The sequence below is a fragment of the Cervus elaphus genome, chromosome 15 (genome assembly GCF_910594005.1).
Source record: "Cervus elaphus chromosome 15, mCerEla1.1, whole genome shotgun sequence".
Classification (NCBI taxonomy): Eukaryota; Metazoa; Chordata; class Mammalia; order Artiodactyla; family Cervidae; genus Cervus; species Cervus elaphus.
Window position 1 is genome coordinate 39,690,907 of NC_057829.1, and position 23,400 is coordinate 39,714,306.

Sequence of the window (23,400 nt, forward strand, 5' to 3'; positions counted from 1 at the left end):
AAATCTTCCAGCAAACAAAGACCAGGACCAGATGGCTTCACAGCTGATTCTACCAAAAATTTAGAGAAGAGCTAACACCTATCTTACTCAAACTCTTCCAGAAAATTAAAGAAGAAGGTAAACTTCCAAACTCATTCTATGAGGCCACCATCATCCTAATTCCAAAACCAGACAAAGATGCCACAAAAAAAGAAAACTACAGGCCAATAGCACTGATGAACATATATGTAAAAATCCTTAACAAAATTCTAGCAAACGGAATCCAACAACATATTAAAAAGATCATACATCGTGACCAAGTGGGCTTTATCCCAGGAATGCAAGGATTCTTTAATATCCACAAATCAATCAATGTAATACACCACATTAACAAATTGAAAGATAAAAACCATATGATTATCTCAATAGATGCAGAGAATGCCTTTGACAAAATCCAACCTCCATTTATGATAAAAACTCTCCAGAAAACAAGAATAGTAGGAACATATCTCAACATAATAAAAGCTATATATAACAAACCCATAGCAAGCATTACCCTCAGTGGTGAAAAATTGAAAGCATTTCCCCTAAAATCAGGAACAAGACAAGAGTGCCCACTCTCACCACATAGTTTGGAAGTTTTGGGCACAGCAATCAGAGCAGAAAAAGAAGTAAAAGGAATCCAGATAGGAAAAGAAGAAGTGAAACTCACTGTTTGCAGATGACATGGTCCTCTACATAGAAAACTCTAAAGATTCTACTAGAAAATTACTAGAGCTAATCAATGAATATAATAAAGTTGCAGGATATGAAATTAATACACAGAAATCCCTTGCATTCCTATACACTAACAATGAGAAAACAGAGAAATTAAGGAAACAATAACATTCACCATTGCAACAAAAAGAATAAAATACTTAGGAGTATATCTACCTAAAGAAACAAAAGACCTATATATAGAAAACTATAAAACACTGATGAAAGAAATCAAAGAGGACACAAATAGATGGAGAAACATACCATGTTCATGGATTGGAAGAATCAATATTGTGAAAATGAGTATACTACACAAAGCAATCTATAGATTCAATGCAACCCCTATCAAGCTACCAATGGTATTTTTCACAGAACTAGAACAAATACTTTCACAATTTGTATGGAAATACAAAAAACCTCGAATAGCCAAAGCAATCTTGAGAAAGAAGAATGGAACTGGAGGAATCAACCTGCCTGACTTCAGGCTCTACTACAAAGCCACAGTCATCAGGACAGTATGGTACTGGCACAAAGACAGAAATATAGATCAATGGAACAGAATAGAAAGCCCAGAGATAAATCCACATGCCTATGGACACCTTATCTTCAACAAAGGAAGCAAGGATGTACAATGGAAAAAAGACAACCTCTTTAACAAGTGGTGCTGGGAAAACTGGTCAACCACTTGTAAAAGAATGAAACCAGAACACTTTCTAACACCATACACAAAAGTAAACTCAAAATGGATTAAAGATCTAAATGTAAGACCAGAAACTATAAAACTCCTAGAGGAGATCATAGGCAAAACACTCTCCGACATAAATCACAGCAAGATCCTCTATGACCCACCTCCCAGAATAGTGAAAATAAAAGCAAAAGTAAACAAATGGGACCTAATGAAACTTAAAAGCTTTTGCACAACAAAGGAAACTACAAGCAAGGTGAAAAGATAGCCTTCAGAATGGGAGAAAATAATAGCAAACAAAGCAACAGACAAAGGATTAATCTCAATAATATACAAGCAACTCCTGCAGCTCAATTCCAGAAAAATAAATTACCCAATAAAAAAGTGGGCCAAATACCTAAACAGACATTTCTCCAAAGAAGACATACAGATGGCTAACAAACACATGAAAAGATGCTCCACATCACTCATTATTAGAGAAATGCAAATCAAAACCACAATGAGATACCATTACACGCCAATCAGGATGGCTGCTATCCAAAAGTCTACAAGCAATAAATGCTGGAGAGGGTGTGGAGAAAAGGGAACCCTCTTACACTGTTGGTGGGAATGCAAACTAGTACAGCCACTATGGAAAACAGTGTGGAGATTTCTTAAAAAACTGGAAAGAGAACTGCCATCTGACCCAGCAATCCCACTTCTGGGCATACACACTGAGGAAACCAGATCTAAAAGAGACACATGCACCCCAATGTTCATCACAGCACTGTTTATAATAGCCAGGACATGGAAGCAACCTAGATGCCCATCAGCAGACGAATGGATAAGAAAGCTGTGGTACATATACACAATGGAATATTACTCAACCATTAAAATGAATACATTTGAATCAGTTTTAATGAGATGGATGAAACTGGACCTAATTATACAGAGTAAAGTAAGCCAGAAAGATAAAGACCAATACAGTATACTAACGCATATATATGGAAATTATAAAGATGGTAATGATAACCCTATATGCAAGACAGAAAAAGAGACACAAATGTATAGAACAGACTTTTGGACTCTATGGGAGAAGGCGAGGGTGGGAGGATCTGTATATTATCAAGTGTGAAACAGATCGCCAGTCCAGGTTGGATGCATGAGACAAGTGCTCAGGGCTGGTGCACTGGGATGACCCAGAGGGATGGGATGGGGAGGGAGGTGGTAGTTGGGTTCAGGATAGGGAACACATGTAAATCCATGGCTGATTCATGTCAATGTATGGCAAAGACCACTACAATATTGTAAAGTAATTAGCCTCCAACTAATAAAAATAAATGGAATAAAAATAAAAAAATAAAAATTCAGATAAGCAATAAAAATTTTTGGGACAAGTGTATTCTATGCTAGTTTGGAAGTACTTAAACTAAGACTATATTTAACTGGATGCCTTGTATTTTACCTGACAACCCTATCATAGTCTCAATAAGGTGTAAGGAGGCCAGGTATGTTTCCTATAGTTATACATCCTTTTAAAAATGCGTCTCTTTGTCTGCTTTTGTAAGATCCACAGTAATGTGGTTATACTTTAACATGGGACATGGAAAAGTGAGATAGACATCTGGGAACCTAGAGCAATGGGGAAGAGCCCTCACATCTATTGGGAAGTTATAATGCATCCAATATTTCACATATGTTATTTCATGTGAATGTCTCAACAACTCCAACAGATCTGAGTGTCACCACTTTGAGGGAATACTGAGAGACGACTTGTCCAGGGTCACATGACTGGTAGACTGAAGCTCAGTTCTCTGATTAGAACTACCTGGTTCCCAAGTCCATGTGTGTATATCTCTACAACGTTCTGATCTCGAGGGTAATGTGACAGGAGATAGGAGGGTGTGAGGCGGGGGTGGAGTTCTTGCTATTTTGCTGTCACTCTTGTGTACCCTTGTTGCTTGACATTTGAGAGGCTTGTTGATAACTATATACTTTATTGAGGACAAATGAAGGTAAGAGAAAACAGGAAAGATGCAGCAAAGACATAAATGTACCTCTTTTTTTAATCTCTGAAGGAGGAATAAATCCTTATTCAGTGACTCAAACAGTCCCCTAGCCACTTGCTCCTGTCACACACAGATGGTAGCAGATTCCTCTTCCATGGGAAGGGAGCCTAGTGAGGCAAAAGCTACGCAGTAAACTTGTGGTTAAGTGATCCCTCTTTGGTCACTCAGAGTCTGAGTGGAGCAGAGTCTATTTATACGTGGAAAAGCCCCTTGGCACAAAGTAGATTTAGAATGACTCCACTTCTGAAACTCCAGGACACAATTCTCTGTCCTGGAATATTGCAGGAGGGAATAAAGGGAGATGAAAATGAAGACACAGGGCAATGTCAAGTCAGTTATGGGTCCCTGGGCTTATAGTTCTTATTTGTGCTGCATGGTAGGGAAGCAAGTCAAGTTTAGGAATTCGATTGTAAAAAGGCAGTAGGTACTATAAACCCCCAGGCAGAAGTTTCCTTTTTCAAAAAGAGCAAGCCAAGATTCAGACCCAAGATGTCAGCAGATTGGTATGTTTTCCATGGAAGACTCATGTCTCTTAGCTGGGTTAAGTAAATCCAAACTGGTCTTATATTTTCTGTCACTCTTTTTTGCATATTTGAGAGCTTGGAATAAACTAGTCAGCATTTATGCTCCAGTTTGACCTAAATCATTTTCTGGAAGGACACTGACATGAAAGGAAACCAATGGCCCAAAGCCGAACTGAGCAAATGAGTAAATGAGTCACAAAATGTTCTTGTCTCTGCTGAAGCATGTGGTCCTATTGTTGCTGGGAACCAGGATACAGGACAAGGGTCTTAGCTGGCCCTCAGCTATTCATAGAGACCATAAAGGATGTTTTTCTTCTGAGACAGGCTTATATCACCACCAGGATTAGGACTCAGAAATGCTCCATAGTAGACAAAACCCAGCAAATTCATTAAATGTACTTGTGTTTACATATTAACACTCCCAGATAGAAGTATCCCTTTTGCTTTCTGCAGCATGTCTTTTTGTATCTTCTGTGTGTATTTCTGGGATGGAGCTGGGAAATTTTAATAGATTTTCAAAGAAACCCCTCCGACAGAGAAGTTACAAATTATACTTTACTGTTTTAGACAACTCATCTGAAGAATGATTTGATATTTTGACTAGACCTGAAACTGCCTTTTATTGTTTGATTTTCAGACAGTTTTCAAGGTGTAGGTGACTCACTATCTTGAGCAGCAAATGCCTGCCATATAAGTGCAGTGTTGGGATCAGACAAGTCTTATCCCTAGAATCTTCTAATCCACTATGAATGTGAACATCAGTCTCCCTGGCTCACATGTGAGTTGGCCTGGCTGAATGGAAGATGATGAGCATCAGCCCAGGTGGATCACTGCCAGACAATGACACAGCAAGCAGATCTCACCAGGTCTATCTTCCAAAGCTATTCTTTGTGTTGCCTCTTCTTTATTTCCTGGTTCATTGAAGACTAGTTTGTTCCATTGCTGTTGAACTGGTCCTTACCGCTTGTGCCTGAATTATTTTGCTGAAGGCCTTCTCTTGTTTTAGAGCTCATTCTGCTATCTTTGCCATATGCTGAAAGCATGGAAGAATTAACTCTTCCATTTCTGGAACTCCCCAACTATGACTGCTGAAGTCGATAGATGAATACTCAACTCACTGAGGTTGTTCCTTGATGAGTTAATGCTGCTGTGTGTGATCCACACTGTTTTCTCACTTCCTGGTGAGGCCAAACCCAGGCACTAAGATTCAGATGCCTTACTAATTTATCCTTTCTTGACTGCCTTCCCTTCCTCCTAGTGTTGCTTCTTAGGTTATCTCTTGTATTGCTGGTTCATGGCCTGCTTCTGAGGGAACCCCAAAAATGTAGCTTTAGTTAATGGAAAATAGAGATGGAGACAAAAGAAATGTGGTATGTGGTGTGTGTATGTGATGGGAAGAGTAGGAGTTGGTGATAGTCCAGGATAGGAACTTCCACCATTCATGTTTGTTTCTGCTTTCCAGTTTATAAAATGTGATAAAAAACAAAACAAAACAAAAAAAAACACCTGCTTGATGTACCTGTTGAAAGTATTAAATTACATGATGTCTGGAAAGCCGCTGCCCATAGTGGGTACTCAATAAATTTTGATCAGTTGTACAGTTAAATGGTCATGAACTTTGAGTTTGACCTACATCAAACATATGGATTTAAATTCTGTATCTATCACTTACTAGCTAGATGAATTTGGGTAAATCACTCCAAGTCTCAGTGCCTTGATCTGTGCAATGGGTGTAAAGCTATGCTCTCCACAAAGCTGTACTGAAGATTGAATATGTGTGAATCAACTACAGACAGATCACTGTTAGTTCCCAGACCACAGGAGCACATTTGCTTCTGTTTTTTCCTACTTCTTCAAGGACACAGGCAGAGCCTTCTGGGCAGAGTGGTTTGCCAGCTTTCTTAGTCCTACTCTAGCAGGAATTAAAATCACACTCCCAATTTCTCTCAGTGATTGATAGGCATTGCATGATGATTTTATCACTTGGTAGAGGGTGAAAGTCACTCAATGATTAGCCGGATTCCTCCATTAGAACCCACCGCCTAAGACATACTCTAATTACCCACAAATTCCTGTTAGGCTTTATAGTGTAATTGCTATTCATGGTCCAATTAAGGGGCAATTGCAAGCCAAGAAAAAAAAAATGTGTTTTATTGCTTCAATTTTGAAATTCGTGTATCTTGGAGCCTTAATATACTCTTGGTCTATAGAGTTCCACATAGAACAATGCCCATGCTGCTCCAATGAGGCTTGTGGGACTCTCTTCCCAGGCCAGCCTCTTACAGGAGAGCTCTGTGGCTGACAGCAAAGCTTCCATAGGCTTGGATGTTTTGCATTTTAGAAGGTAGTGGGACAGATGGACAAGAGGGCTTGCTTTTTCATGTGTGCATATGACCTTGAAAGAAAAGCATCAAGTCCTTTCAAAGTCTGAGCTACCAAAGTGGGCTTTGCTGGGCTGGAGGCTGGCCTGCGCCCCAGGGAAGGCAACCTGCCATTGCTTAAGAGAAAAGTGAACACTTTTCTTTTAAGAGAATTCAGGTGGGTCTGGGTTCAAATCCCTGTGTTACCATTTCCTAGTGGTATGACCTTTGGCAAGGTAGGTCTCCTTGCCAGTGTCCTCATCTATTATGAATAGGGATGATAATAACACTTACTCTTTATAAAAATTGTAAGAATTACATGAGATAATACTTGGAAAACACCTCACACATACTAGCCTCTCAGTAAACACTATCATCATCAATATAACCAGCCCCACCACCACTAACCATACTACTACTTCAACTTCTACATGAGTGTCCTGTTCTGAACCTACAGGTCAGGAAGGTACGTATCTGCTGGTAGTGGCAATGGTACTTAGAAAAGCTTAACAAAGCTTTTCATGTTAAGGTGAAGCAAAATTAAATAATGCTCTTTACTGAGTACATCTCAGTGCATTCAATCCTCTCATTCATATTGTTTATCTGGAAAAAAAGGAGTTCTGAGGCAGCACAGAGAATAGTGGTAAAGGATAAAGACTTTGAAGGCAGAGACATCTGGGTGTAAACACCTAGTTCTGTACTGTAGGCCCCTTGATTCTCAGTCCCTATAAAATGGGAATAAGAGTATTTTGTTCATAGATGTACCTTTGGCAATTAAATGAGATAATTTATGAAAAGTATTTAATACAGTACATGTATTTAAATATCCAATGAAAGTAAATTCATCATTATAATTCTTATTTTTAATTTTAAGAAGGGATGGGATCATAGTATTTTATAGTGCTTCCCATAGACTCTCTTCTATAAAATTACTGAATCTGAAGAAAAGTCGGACACGACTGAGGTGACTTAGCAGCAGTAGCAGCAAGAAGAGAACTATTATCTTTCTTAAGGTTCCTCTCAAAAAATCTTGGTGCTACTGTACAAAGTGAACATAGATGATGGGCAAGGAAAAAAAAAGTTTCTCTGTGTGATTTATACTCTATAGTGTCTGCAAAAGGACCCTGAGGGGAAGGGGCTGATGGTTTGGCACTAATGGATCAATCAAATCTGCATGAAAAAGACATTTTTCTGAGGACATGCAGGATGGGATTCCCAAGTAGAGATTTGGGGGAAACTTGGATTATGCTCAAGTATGGATAGAATGATTCTCAGGTGGCACAGTGGTAAAGAATCCACCTGCCAATGCAGGAGATGCCAGAGATGCGAGTTCTTTGGGTCAGGAAGATTCCCTGGAGTAGGAAGTGGCAACCCACTGCAGTATTCTTGCCTGGACAATCCCATGGACAGAGGAGCCTGGCAGGCTACAGTCCATAGGGGGCGGGGGGAGGGGGAAGAGTCAAACACAACTGAGCAACTGAGCACACACACACAAGAACCAAACATTCCCCTCATCAACTAGGAACTGTCCTTTCGTCAGCAAGGACCAGGGCTTGCTGAACAGCCCTTGGTCTAATAGGTAGCATGATGAACGCCATGTCCAGCTCCCTGGAGTGGCCTCATCTTCCAGATACCATCTTCAGAAAGAACCCAAAGAATGTAAAACAAACTCTGATCTCCAAACACTTCTAGGTCTGCAGGGATGTGGCCAAGTGGCTTCATCCACCTGCAGAAGAATCTGCCAAGCATCTCTCCATATGTTCAGAGGGATATGCTTAAGGAGTCCTTCATCTTCCAGAAGTCATCCCTCATCCATAGATCTTATAGTCGAGGAGCAGGTGGTTCAGTTGCCTTTACTCTGTTTTGCCAGATAATTCATTTTATGCGAAACAGAATGGATCATTTTGCTGAGAGCTTGGTCCAATGGTTCCCAGGTTCCCATTGGTGAAGCATTACCCCTTCACACTCTGGCCCATTTGTTTCCACTGTGAATTCCCCAGAGACTTATGGATATGATCTTCATAGATTTTTCCATTTGTGTTGTTTCCTCATGCATAACAATGATCTGCCACTTTCATTTCTGTTAATGACCCTCTGAATGGAGGAAATGTTCCCTTGTCATGTCACATGTCTGATGCTGCCTGATTTCAGAAGTTGAAACAGTTTTGCATGATGCTGACCTAAAAACGGTCACCCTCTGCCATGCTGTAGGCTGATAGCAAGTCCCCAACCAAAAAGGAGGGAATCAGAGAAGGGCAGCCTGGGGTAGAGTGAGACTTTTGAAGTCAAATAGGTAAGACTTGGATTTATAGCTCTGGCGCTTTGTCAATGTTTGGTCTTGGGCAAGTCATTTAACTGCTTTAAGCCTCAGTTTCCTGAGCCTTGTAATGGAACGAGTGCTTACAGATACTTGAAGATCACAATAAGGCTTGTAATATTACTGCCACTTTCAGTGATAATGTGAGATGCCTAGCAATTATGAGTCAGGTGCTCTATTCCACCCTGGCTTCTCCAGAGATGATCCATAAATGCAAACATCTCTAAATTATAAAGGACACTTAATCTCCTGAACTTATTTGTTTACATGTTTCTCTTTTCTCTAGAGTGTGGTTTTCTTATAGGTAGGAGCTGTGTCTTATTTTCATTTGTATCCCCACTAATCACTAACCAGTAAACATTTATTGAACTAATGCAAATGTCAGCTGTGTACTGAGGCTTGCATGAGGACAGCAATCCCTATAGAAGTCAACAGTGCAGCCTTGAATGAATGCTGTCAATCCTGGAAAGGCGGTAACCTCTGGGGAGAAGTTTGATAGCCTATTCCAACCAAGGTCTTGGGAGAAAGGGCAAAGCAGCTCTGAGCAGGGGGAGCCTGTTTAGGGTCTGTACCCAGAGAGATCCAGGACCTCCTCCAGGGTTCATGGTTTTGATCAGAGTAGTTAAGAGCAGTGCTCTGGGGAGTTGAGCTGGGACGCATAAGACTGCTCATCACTGGGGGAAGTGAAGAAGAGAGGAAGATCACACCCATGACGATGTATGCAATTTGAGACTGAGCTATTTTGCTGTGGTCCTTGTAGGAGTCTTGATATAAAATCCTTCACAGCAAATGACGTTGTCAGTGTTTACAGATTCTTTTGAAACCTTGGGGGAACTCACCGTAGAGGTAGTCACTATGCTCTGGGCAAGTCCTCAAGATGCTTGGATGGAGAGAGAGGACAGGAAGCCATGCTGGCCCACAGGGCACATGTATGTACACTCACAAGGATAGGAGAGCCGTGTGTCCCACTGTGCATCACATTCCAAGGGACAGAAGCAAGTGTGTGTGTGTGACCACAGGTTTCCCATGATTCTCACCCACAGTATTCACACAGAGAAGTTCTGCAGGGTGTTGCCTGACACCCCCTGGACACCCCGGTCAGTAAACTGCTGGGCTCCAAATGCTTCGGAGTGTATGTCTCAGGGATTTACTTTCTGATGTCGCAGTCGGAGACAGAAAAACCTGAGGGACAGGAGGAGGAAGGGAAGGAGTGGAGGAAGGGATCAGCTATGAGTAAAATAACTTCTACGGTGCTTCATGCCCAGGCTTATCCTAAATAGGTTTTCATTTCCAACGCCCAATGAAGAGGAATTTATCTTAAGTTCTCGTTAATGCTTTTTGCAGGGAATGCCCCTGCTGGGAGTGCCTGTTTGCATCAAGAGCCAGCTGCCCCGTGCAGCTTAATCATGGGAAGATGCTCGGTAATCATGTCATTGCCATCTTTGCTCCCATTAGAGCTGATGGGGATTATTTTTTTGCAGCCACTGATTCATCTGAGGCTGCTGCCTTTCCTCTGATGATGTACACAGCTTTGCCTGGCAAGTCATTTAAATGAGAGACATATTAAGGGCATTGTTGGGAAGGCTGGGCCCCTGGGGGGCTAGCTCAGGCCTGGTCCAGAGGCCATCTCCTTCTTTGTTGCTGCCTCTGGGGCAGCCAGACACTGTCATCCAATTATTGGGTCACATTCTATACAAGGAAGCGGAGGGTAATAAAAATAGCACCTCACATTTGAAAAAATGTTTTACAATTGCCAAAGTGCTTTTCATACCTGCCATCTGACTCGGCCCTCATAATACCCTTCCCTGGGAAGCAGGAAAATATCCTGTTTGACAGAAAGGAGCCCCACGTGTCAGAGTCACCTGCTCGACATCCCACAGCAGGTTCCCCCAAGCCCTGCCTCCCCAGTCCTCTTCCTTGTAGCCTCCGTGTAGTTTAAAGGGAAGTGGGAGAGAGGCTTGTCCTGACCCCACAGCGGGCTCCCTCCGTGGCCTGAGCCCCTTTGCTGTCCAGTCCAATCCACAGCTGCTCATCACTCCTCTTAAATATCTCTGTCACCACCTGCCCCACAGGCCCCTCCCTGTGCAGACTGCTGGCATCTCCCCCACCCACAGTCTTGCTCACCTCTCCCACTCCCCATACTACAAGCAGAAGAAGATGAAAAGACAGGTGCTTTTCCTAAAACACAAATATAAGCATGTCATGTTGTTACCCAGATTTCTGGCTCCCAAGGACAACATCCAGGGTCCAGCTTACTCCACAGAGCTGTTACCAGATCTCAGTGGTAGTCATTCATGATCGCTGAATGCTCTATGCTTCACTGCTACTGACTTAAGACCTTTCTGAATGTGCCTGAGAGGGCATGCTCTGCTGGGCCTCACTCATATGCTTGCATTCCTGGCATTATAGTTATTGTAATCTTTGTAATAATAACAACAATGGTAAGTGTAATACAGAGAAAGATGGTGAAGATAGTAAATATATTTTGTTGATAGTTGGCCATCAGTTATTTAACTTACATATCTACTCTACTATATGGAAAATGTAGTTGTCTTATCATTCGTTCTAAGTGACTTCAGTCATGTCCGACTCTGCGAATCTCTGGACCATAGCCTGCCATGTTCTTCTGTGCATGGGATTCTCCAGGCAAGAATACTGGAGTGGGTTGTCATGCCCTCCTCCAGGGGATCTTCTCAACCCAGGGATCAAACCCACATCTCTTATACCACCTGCATTGGCCGGCAGGTTCTTTACCACTAGTGCCACCAGACCTCAGTTCAAATGTTATCTGGTCAGGGAGGTCTAAACTTTCTTCCCTAAAATTGTTTATCCTTCTCCATCTCTCCTTGTCTTGGTTATCCTGTTTGCATTTTGTTACAGCTTATCTTGTGTATGCATCTGTGTGGTAGTATCCTGTCCCCAGTCACACAGCCACTAGCAAAGTAAGAGCTCCTTGGGAATAGTGACAGGCTGTCAGGCTTACTCTCCACAGCCCCATGCCTAGAACATGCTCCTGTCTGTGGTAGTGAGTGGCTCAGGACGGTTTGATGAAGAATCCGAGGCTCCAAGTACCTAATTACCTCATCTGAGGTCAACCAGCTACCAAGAGGCAGATCCCAGAGTTGATGCAAGGTTTTCTGATCTTAAAATCATCTTCTGATTTCAAGGTCATGTGGTTCAGAAACTTTTTCTAGTGTCCCCAGGACTGTATGTCTCAGTACACACGGGCACACATGCTCCTGTGCTCATCATTCCCAACAATGACTCCTGTCTTGGCAGTACTCTGCCTTGTAACAGTCCATTCATGTACTTCTAGGCCAGAAGTCACTAATACCAGGGATTCTGTCTTGTTTATTGGGATGTCTCTAGTTCTTGGCATGGTAACTGAAATCAAGATGAAGGTATGGAGGAAAGCAAACACCACTTCCCGGGGTGCTCTTTGTCTTAGTGTTACCTTAGACCACAGCTACTCAAAAGGTGGCCCCTGGACCAGCATCATCAGCAACCTTGGAAGTCGTGAGAAGTGCAGATTCTCAGGCCCCATTCAGACCCACTGAGTCTGAAATTCTAGGGGTGGGGCCAGCTAGCTGGGGTTGAAAAAGCCATCTAGGTAATTCTGAAACATGCTAAACTTTGACAACCACTGCTTTTGACTGAGGACTGACACCTCTAAATACATTTAACACAACTCTGGCCGAATCCCAGATTCCCTCTGGCCATGGGATGCTGTGGTCTCAGAGTGGAAGGCAGTAGAAAGTGCAGTCACCCAGCCCTTGCAGGGAGAGTCAGCGCCTGTTTGCCCCGCCTCAGTGGGTGCAGACACACAGGCCCGTCCTTGTGCACTGTCACACCGACCTTCTGTAGTAACCTCATGCCCAATGGCAGGATCGAGGAACAAAGGAACTCTGCCCACTCCCAACACTTCCTCCACCCTCCTGCACACCATCTGTGTCTAGGGCACATCATTCTTCCTTTTCAAAGTTCCAGACCCCCACTTGGACCACAGCACCCCCTCAGTGGGGTCTATGACTTGGCCTTGTACTCTGCTCAGAAAGCAGAGCTGGCCTTACTCTTTCAAACCCTGCCAAACATCCTGCTTAGCTTCATTCATTCCTCTGCCCCTTGTAAGCTGGATTAATACCGCCACCCAGCTCACTGATGCCAGGGAATGCAGTCCGCAGGAGTCCTCTCCTCTCATGCAGTCCAGATTGGAATGGTGAGTGGAGATGACAGGACTGACTGGGTTAACGGCTTCCTTCACGGTCAAGTACATGAAGTAGTTATTTCCCAGAACCCTGTCCCCATTGTGCAGACCTGGTTGTCAGGTTTTCGGGGCAGCGGATAATAAGCCCTTCCCCTGCCGCCTTAAGTACTTCTGCAGCCCCTCACAGTGACAAGAAACTCTCTGCCTTCCAAAATGGTTCATTTCATCCTCAGGCAGCTCAGACTATTAGAATGTCCTCTTATGACCACAATCTACTTCTCTATAATTTCTTCTCAGAGCCTCCCTGCCCTACACCTCCCACCCCCACCATTCACTGCTGGCTCCCAAGGTCCCATCACTGCTCTAGGGGTGCTTAGAGCTTTCTGGGTTTTGATCCTCACTCAGTATATTTTATCTTTAATGAAATGGAGGCTGATAGAATCTGCACTGGTCTTTCGGGGCTCCAGAGGCAGGCTGCAGGGTTTCGAGGTTTGGGGAGTAGGTGGCAGTGCTGTGAGAAATGGGACAGGTCTCTGCAAATGTGTCAGTGACTGCCTGGAGCGCCCCAGAAGCTTAACTCTGAGCAAATGAATATTCTTACTTCAGAATAGTTTCATTTTATTTTTAGAACATGCCCCATGGAATTACAAGCTTGGAGGGACACGGGAAAGCATATGAACCTTTTCCAATCATGGTAGACATGTTATAGGGGTATGAGAGAGGAAGCCTGGAAGGGGAGTAAAATGTCAAAGTGGGGAAATAAGGAAGGAGAAGCTATTTGCCAGGGCCAAGGGGCCCAAAATAGCACATCTCAGCCAGGGTCAAGCCTCTAGTTCTAACCCATTATCCATGTGTGTGAGCTCCTGCAGTACCAGTCTTGTCTCTTTGGACCGTAAAGGACCACCATCACCTGAGAAGTACCATGGTAAGGCACTCTATACATAGGAATGTCCTGGCTCATCAGTTCATTAAGTTAGAGACCATTTTTAATTTCCATGGATAATACTGAAGTGTAGCCCCCTAGATACAGTATTTCTGGAATATCAGTGTGAGTTCTGGAATCAGACAAATTGACATCTAAATCTTGGCCTTCATTGTCTCCAGAACACTGGACAGATTATCTAACCTCCTTGAATCTCAAAGTTCCCATTTTAATATGGGTATACAAATATATACCAAATATCCATTTGGAAGACAAAAAGAGTAACATTTGTAAGAGGACAGCAACTCTTTTCACTAGTATTATATGACAGGCTGTACCTGGTCTAACCCCCTTTGCCTCCCTCTGTGAGGTTTCTCCATCTCTACCTCTCAGAGTCACAATGCTGTTACGTGGTTCTCCAGTTGCATGGTCTGGATTTAGAGTCCTGCTTTATGTTCTTCTACACTCATGTCCTGGTGTCTGGTTCTGAGGTGCATTTTTCTTGCCTCTTTTTGAATCCAGATCTAAGGATCAAATAAATGCCCGGCAGTTCCACTATCTCCACCCAGCACTAAGGGATCCACTCTTGTTTTATAAACTTAGATTGGACTCTGTTCACTTGCAACTGGGCAGGGCTTGCAATGACCCAGGGCTATTGAGAAGAGAAATCTTGAAGGTCTAAAGTAGCAAAAAGTCAGTGGAAAGGGATATAAACTCTTTTCCCACTGTAGGAATAGGCATGCTGTTAAATTTTAAATCTCAAGAAATGACGCATAATGCTACTTTGCAAAAGAACACTGGAGAAAACACGTGCCCACAACAATTTATAGAGTTTGACTGGACTATCTGGCAGGCAAAGCTGAGAAGGGAACTGAGACATCAAAGCTTTCTGTGCAGTATAAGGGCAAGGAGGGGGGGTCCTTGTGGAGCACAGACCTGAGACTCAAAGCAAAACATCCACAGAGAATTCAGGCTAGACCTGTGGCCATAAGATGAAAAAGACCCTCAGAGGAGGGACCAAGAACAGAGAATGGGCACCACACAGAGGTACTAGAACAAGAGCTTATTTGTACACAATTGACTGGGCTGTAGAGCTAGAGAGAAATTCTTGCAGCCCAGGTTTCTCCCCTGGGAGCATGCCCATCTCCACTCCCACAGTGCAATACGCCTGTACCATGAAGTGTGGGACCTTGAAGACTCTACATCTTAGCCTGGTCTTTTAATACTGCACCAGGCTGAGATGCCAAAAACCTAGGCACTGTGCAGATGTGCAATTGAGTCAGAGGGGCTGGGTGTCCAGTGTCATCAGATCTGGGCTTAAGGACAAAGCTAACCACTCACCAGCTGAATGAATTTGCAGAGAGTTCTTAGCATCTACAAACCTGTTTCCTCACTTGTAAAATGAGAAAATAGGAATAGGAATCATATAACACAGTCTCACATATAGTGGGGTCATTAGATGTTTGTATCATAGTTTTGTGATAGGAGTATCAAAGTTATTACATTTTATAAAGCTGAGAGTCATTGGTTGGGACCCCTCTCCATGAAAAGACATTGTATTCAGCAGGCTCAAGGGGTTTATGAAAGAACAGAGAGAGAAATGCTCATACAAGTAAAGTGATACCTAAACAAAAAAATCTGAGCTTGTTGTGTCATTGGAGGAGGAAAGGTGACATGTGTCTGTCCCAGGCACTATTGTTAGAACTCTATAAACCTTATTTTCCATACTCCTCCCAACTACTTTATGGGAAAGGTTCATTACTGTCTCCATTTAAGAGTTGTTAGAACTGAGGCTCAAAAGGGCCAGATGACTTTCCAAGAAGCCCAACAAATAGATGATAAGAGGGATTTTACACCATCTTATATTCTCTTTCTAGAATACCTCCTTGAGGAGAAAGAAAGTAGAAAGATACTTACACTGTCCCTAGGGGAAAAAAAAGAGAACTGTGCTATTCTGCAACCTTCCATTGGATAATAGAGAAACTAAGTAATTCTGCAAAAGAGAGGTGGGAAATGAGCATTTTCCCCCTGAAATGATAACTGTGAAAACACAAGCACAGTTTCTCCTGTCAGAGCTAAGTGTGAATAACATGGATTGTATTGGCAAAGTATCCCCAGGCAGGATCGCTGATAGTTCAACAGGGAAACATTGGATGATGATTTATTGGAAATCAGCCTAGAATACCAGCCTGAGTCAACAGGCCATGGATTTCTCCCAAAACTTCAGAAAATAAATTAAAAGTAAAAATTTAAAAAATTAGTACTTCTTAAAAATCTTAAAAAAAATAAATAAAACACAAAGAAAGGGGATTTCCCTGGTGGCTCAGTGGTAAAGAATCTGCCTGCCAATGCACAAGACATAGGTTCGATCCCTGATCCAGGAAGGTCCCACATGCCATGAAGCAAGTAAGTCCATGTGCCACAACTATTAAGCCTGTGCTCTAGAGACTAGAAACCATAACTACCAAGGCCCATGTGCTGCAAATACTGAAGCCCGAGTGCCCTAGTGCCCATGCTCCACAAGAGAAGCCACTGCAATAAGCTAACACACTGCAACTGGAGAGTAGCCCCTGTTGCCCACAGCTAGAGAAAAACCTGCACAGCAACAAAGACTCAGCACAGCCAAAATTAAAATAAGGAAATTAATTAAATTAAAAAAAAAAACCGAGTCAGTGATGCTATCTAACCATCTCATCCTCTGCCACCCCCTTCTTCTTTTGCCTTCAGGCTTTCCCAGCATCAGGGTCTTTTTCAAGGAGTCAGTTCTTCACATCAGGTGGCCAAAGTATTGGAGGTTCAGCTTCAGCAACAGTCCTTCCAGTGAATATTCAGGACTGATTTCCTTTAGGATTGACTGGTTTGATCTCCTACATAGCAGCTAATGTGCCAGACCTTATACCTGCGGCACACTGGATTTAAATCAAGAGACTATGAGACGGGACTATAACTGGCCCAGAGGAGGACAGGTGGTACCCAGAGCCCCTGGTCTTGCTGTAGGGAGGATATGATCCTGGAGCTGCTTGGGGTCACCATATTGAGAGAGTTTGCATGTAAGGGAAACCAACACAGAGGAAAGTGGGGTTGAAAAGATGCAGGGAGAGACAGAAAAACTAGATTCTAATGAGACTCTAATAGCCTCTGAATCCAGATGCATGTGAAGTCAGGGCCACCACTGGATTCTGTTGTTGTGTAATCCATTGCATCTTCTCTTTGGTTTAGCTAGTTTACATTGGAGTCACCATTAATTGCCACCAAAGAGTCTTGACTAATGTGGAAATGAACTCATACCGTATCTCCAGCAGTGAGGACAATGAGGGCCATATAGTAGATGCTCAAAAAGATTATTGGAATGAGTGAATAATATGCTTGATCTTTATAAGCAGTAACTCAGATCTTGTTGTTACAGTAACAGAAATAGAAGTAAAACTCATCTCCTGATTTCTAGTTCAGTGCCCCTTCAGCTTCTTTGCCTGGACCTCTACTAATTTGAGGAAAACCTTATGCTTCTAGTACATATGGAAGAATGCCCCTTTTTGAAAAAGAAGATATCTTTCTGTTTTGCATGATTTAAAAATTCTACATGAATATTTTTCTATCATAAAAGATCCACCCACTCTACCACATCCTTATTCTATCCTCAATCGTAGATTAATATGTACCTAATAGACCTTCTTCTATGCATTTATATCAATTTAATTAAGTATCAAGTTCATGAGAATCTTTGAATTAAAAATAACATTTTAATTTGCTTCCAAATAACACAAGGAGCATAAGGGTGAGGTTCAACTGAAACCAAATAAACTCTGCTGATAATTGCTGAAACAGTATGATGGGTGCATGAGAGGTTGTCACTTTGTTCTCTGTACTTTGCATTTTTTTATGTACACAAGTAAAATAAAATCATAAAATAAATATATGTACAGTGTAAAGAATTTTTAAAAAGAAAAATGAGAAAATAAAAACATCATCTTCTATTACTCAGAATTTACCACAGTTAATAGCATGTGCTTATATCATATGTCCTTCCAAATCTTTGTGTAGATACACACACACACTTACCTGTTATTTTAAAAACTTAGCCAAAATTAGATAAGAGTATACATGTTTAGCTACCTTTTTTTTTTTTTCCCCTGTTGTTAGCTTGTTTCTTATTTGGGAGAAGTAATGTCTACCTTTATGCTTCTAAGTCAATATTCAACATTCTTTGTCTCAATAATGTCCATTTCATATTCAAATTTCTCTAACCATCTTTAATAATTCATTAATTTGTTTGTGAGCATCCAATACAGAATCAGGTATTATATCCAGTTTTTATGCTCCCTAAAACTCATGAGAGAAAAAAAGCTTTATTGAAATTTAATTCATGTAACATATAATCCACCCATTCAGAATGTACAGTTGAGTGTTTTCTAGTATATTCATAGACTTGTACAGTCACTGCAACAATCTAATTTTAGAACATCTTATCACTCCCCAGATTAGCAGTCATTCCTCATTCCCTACCTCTCCCTCCCCAGCCCTCAGCTACTTTCTGTCTCCATACATTTGCCTGTTCTGGACATTTCATATAAAAGAAATTATATAATTTGTTGTCTTTCATAATTGGCTCCTTTCACTGAGCATAATGTTTGCATGGGTTACCCATATTGGAGCTTGTGTCCCAACTTCACTCCATTTTATTGCAAATAATATTTCATTACATAGATATAACACATTCTGTTTTTTCATTTATCAGCTTATGATCATTTGAATTGCTTTCACTTTTTAGATATTTGTGGATAATGTTGCTATGAAATTTTATTGTTTGTCTCTATGGATTTGTATTTTTTTGTTGGGTGGAACCATTGGGACTATATGGGCTTCCTTGGTGGCTCAGACAGTAAATAATTTGCCTGAAATGTAGGAGATCCAGGTTTGATCTCTGGGTTGGGAAGATCCCCTGCAGAAAGGAATGGCAGCCTACTCCAATATTCTCATGGCCTGGAGAATTCCATGGACAGAGGAGCTTGGTAGGCTTACAGTCCATGGGGTTGCAGAGTCAGACAGAACTGAGCAACTAACACTTTCGGTTTCATGGTAACCCTACACTTGGCATTTTGAGAAGCTGCCTAACTGCCCAATCTAAATGGGTGAAATATGTGGTATGTGAATGCTATCTCAATAAAGCTGTTAAAAATGTTAAATATTTTCCTCCCAGGTTTGATAGTTTAGCGCCCCCCTGCCCCCAGTAAGATTCCCTACTGAGTTATTTACTGAACATTCCAAATATTCAACATAGCCTCCCTACATTGCTTGGAACTAGAAAGCTGCTTATCCCTGTGTGAAGTCTGACAACTGCTTAGTTTATAGGTCCTTGGTTATTCTTTTTCTGGCCTTGTGGGGGACCACACAAGGCCAGGAAAAGAACAAAGAACAGACAAAGATTCAAATAGAAACCTATGAATATTTCTGTTGTTCTCTCTTTTTGTGACTTCTTTCTCTCCGGTGTCTGCCCTGGACATTCTAGCTGCCTTGGCCTCCATGAATTTTTGTCCTCAATGAAATGAGACCACTGTTGTGTGTTTGGGCATCCTTCTCTCCCACTAGAAAGTCATTCTCTGGAAAGTGGCTTAGAAATGTAGGGTGATTATAGGGCTCACCTCTTGTTTCTTTTCACTCAGAGATTATGGTCATGTCCTACCCATAGGAAACTTTCCCTTCATATAGGTTTTGTCTAATTTTCTACCCATTTATGGAAAGGTAGTAATCCAGTGTTTACTCAGTCTTGGTTAAATATACTCATTGGCCTTTTAGCACCCCTCCTCAAATGGCTTTCATGTAAATTTTACTAAAAAAAAAATAGGTGTTAATTCTTTTTCTTCCACTTCAAATAAACAATGAGATTTCATAAAGTTAGTAGAACTTGGATCATTGTTATTCATAACCTTTTAACAAAGGAAGGAGCATACAATGTAGTGACTGGTTTTCATGTTAACATTGGGTTAAGAAGTCTGATCAAACAGTGACAAGCCTGCTCTGATTTTTAGATATCCATTTGGGTTTCAGAGTTGCCTGCTTTTACTTAGAAAAGAAGGGCATAAATTTGAATATCATTCCATGAATTTATTGAGAGAAGACAGAAGTGTATGTTATTAAGTTGCTAACATTGTCTTGTTAACAAAAGTCATGACTGTAGGTAGCTTGCCACTTCTTTTTAGGGTGCATCTTTTCCCAATGATTACATAATGATAGACTGTTTTTATCTGAAATCCAGTGTCTGCTGCCAGTGAGCTATCTGAGGATATGACCATATACACTGTTCCTCCTTTCTCTCCAGTTCCTGTTTTTGTCCTGGCATAGGGTAGGTGTGAAGTTATTCTAAACATTGAGGGAATAGCTAAGTATAAAAGATGATATACATGACCCAGACCTGCCGCCAAAATGGTCTCTCAGAGATCACTAGAAGATTAAAGTCACATTTTAACTAGCTGTATGTGAGAGGAGGAAGACAAGTCAAAGATGAAGCACAGAGGTATGTGTACTCCAGACCAACATATGAGTAGCTTCCTCAATCAGTGATTGGATTCTTTCTCCTGTAATCAGACCTGTCATGTTCCTGTGAGGCCAGCACAATGAGACCTAATCAAGGTAAATGGAAGCTCAAAAATCCTTTTGCCCCAGAAGTAAAAAAGAATTTCTCTGGAAGTAACATACTCCCCCATAATTGACACTCAACATTGCTGCCTATTCTGTTCAAATTAGGCAGAAATATGGATCACAGGGGAGTTCCTTGTGGTTTAGTGGTTAGGATTCAGCACTTTCATGACCATGGCCTGGGTTCAATCCCTGGTCAGGGAACTGGGATCCTTGCAAGTTGTGTGGTGCAACCAAAAAACAAATAAATATGGATTACAGCACAGGCTGTAAAACAATATGGTGACTTCAACAAACATGGTGAACTATGGAGCTCCAAGACTCTGCCCACCTAGAAAAACAACTAATAAGTTGGCAAAATTTGTCATAATTAACTTTTACAGAACTCTGGTGGAGTCTAGTCAAAAACTTAAAATAGCCAAGGTAAAGCTTAATTGGAGAAGGGAATTGTTTCACTGTGGTAAGAGTGCCATGACATTTTACTTCACCTGCCTACCTTCCCCCACCCTCCAGAGTATCAGAAGCCATGAAAAAAGCAGCCTGAACACCAGGTTCATGTTACCTGAAGTACCAGGTTATGGTACTTGCAAGTACCATAAGGAGCAATAAATGTCTTACTATAAAAAAAAACTGTGGTTTTAGGCTTCAACCTGGCTGGCAACTCCCTCGATGATGGACACAGAGGCTGGCACTGGTTTTGTTTGGCTTGGAGCATTTCAAGGTCTGGAGAGCTTTCAGTGAAAGTACTTAAAGGCAGGAGTATTGGCTGCAGCATCTTGGGTCAAGGGAAAGCAGTGAGGACAAGAATAGATAGACCAAGACTCCTGGGAAAGAAGAGACTGGAACGTGAGATATATGAGGAGAACAAGGGCTTTAAAAAGCTCCTGTGTACACTGGAGAATCAAGAAGGTCAAACCCATTCCCACTGATACATGCATTCTTAGTAAAAGCCTGAAAAGACTTCGTTTTCACCTCTGGCTGATCTTCACGCTCCACACAACAGGGAGTGAAGGTTAAGGCACAGTTGTAAATGCCCTGGTTACACAATAAAAAACTGTCCCAACACAGAGCCAGTCTACAAAGATTGCAAGAATTTTCTTTTCTTTCCTTGGCTCCAGGAATTTAAGAAAACTCTTTCAAAACACTGGCTTATACTAAGTTTGTAGAACAGAGACTTCAGTGATCACATATGACAGAGAATGTAGACGTTAGAAAAATAGTTTAGAAGGGTCATTGATAAGCTAACAACCCCCATCAAAGAGGAGCACAACTCGGGGAGAAAAGAGTATGGTTTCTAGAGTTGCCACAGTAAAATATTCAGAAGTAAAATACGCAGAAGAATATTTTCAACAGAAGGTGATAAGGTGTGGGAATAAACAAGGAATTATGGCCCAGTCACAGGGAGAAAAAAGATAAACTAGCAGAAACTGTCTCTAAGAAAGCAAACATTGGACTTTCACTGGCTGATGACTATATCAAATATGTTCAAAGAACTAAAGAAAACCATGGACAAAGAACTAAAGGAAACCAAGAAAATGATGTCCCATCAAGAAGAGAATATTAATAAAGAAATAGAAATTGTAAAAAGGAATGAAATAGAAATTCTGGAGCTGAAAAGTACAATACCTGAAATTAAAAATTCACTAATGTGGTTCATAACAAATTTGGATATGAAGAAGTTAGACAGGGGCAGAAGAATCTTTGAAGAGATACTGGCCAAAATGTGATGAAAAATGTGAATGTACATATTCAAGAAACTCAAGAAATTGCAAACGAGGTGGACTCAAAGATAGCCACAATGACAGAAATTATAGTAAAGTTTTCAAAAGCCAAAGAGAGTCTTGAAAGCAGCAAGAGAGTAGCAACTTGTCATATGTAAGAAATCCTCAGTAAGATTAACAGTTAATTTCTCTTCAGAAACCACACAGTCCAGGAGGCAGTAGGATGATATATTAAAATATTTAAATTTAAAAAAGAACTGTCTACAAAGAATTCTATATGCAGAAAAAACACCCTGTATATTATCTATGGTGAAACAGATCACCAGCCCAGGTGGGATGCATGAGACAAGTGCTCGGGCCTTGTGCACTGGGAAGACCCAGAGGAATTGGGTGGAGAGGGAGGTGGGAGGGGGGATCGGGATGGGGAATATGTGTAAATCTATGGCTGATTCATATCAATGTATGACAAAACCCACTGAAAAAAAAATAAATAAAGGAAATAAAAAAAAAAAAAGCAGAGACATTTGCCAAAAAAAAAAAGTAAATAAGGAGGGATTAAATTAGCCTCTGATTTTAAAAAAATGGAGTTCATTACTAATAGACCTGTCCAACAACAAATGCTAAAAATAAAAGTCTATTAGACTGAGCTAAAAGGACATTAGTCAGTAATGCAAAGCCATGTGAAGAAACAAAGGACATTGGCAAAGGTAGCTACAGAGGTAAATATAAAAGCCAGTATTTTTGTATTTTAGTTTGTATTTCCTCTTTTTTCATGCCTATTCAATTTTAAGACAAAGGCATGAGACAATAATTATTAATGTATGTGAATAGACAAGCAATGTATATAGATGTCATTGAGATAACACATAAAGGGAGGAGGGATAAAGATGTAAAGGAACAGTGTTTGAATATTACTGAAACTAAATTAGTATAAATTCAGATTTGACTGTTATAAATTTAGATATTAATTATAATCTCATGGTAACCACTAAAGAAAAAAAAATTAAAACTATACACAAAGAAAAGGGAATTGAAATGATACACTAGAAAAATATTTATAAGTCATTGGATAGGACAGGAACACAGGCATGTAAGATGAAATGATACACGAAAAAGCAAATAGCAAAATGACAGAAGTCCTTTATCAGTGACTAATGATTGGTAGGAGCTGGGAGGAGAGAGGAAGGAGAAATGACTACCTAATGAGTAGGGGCTTTCTTTTTGCTACTATGAGAATGTTTTGGAACTAGA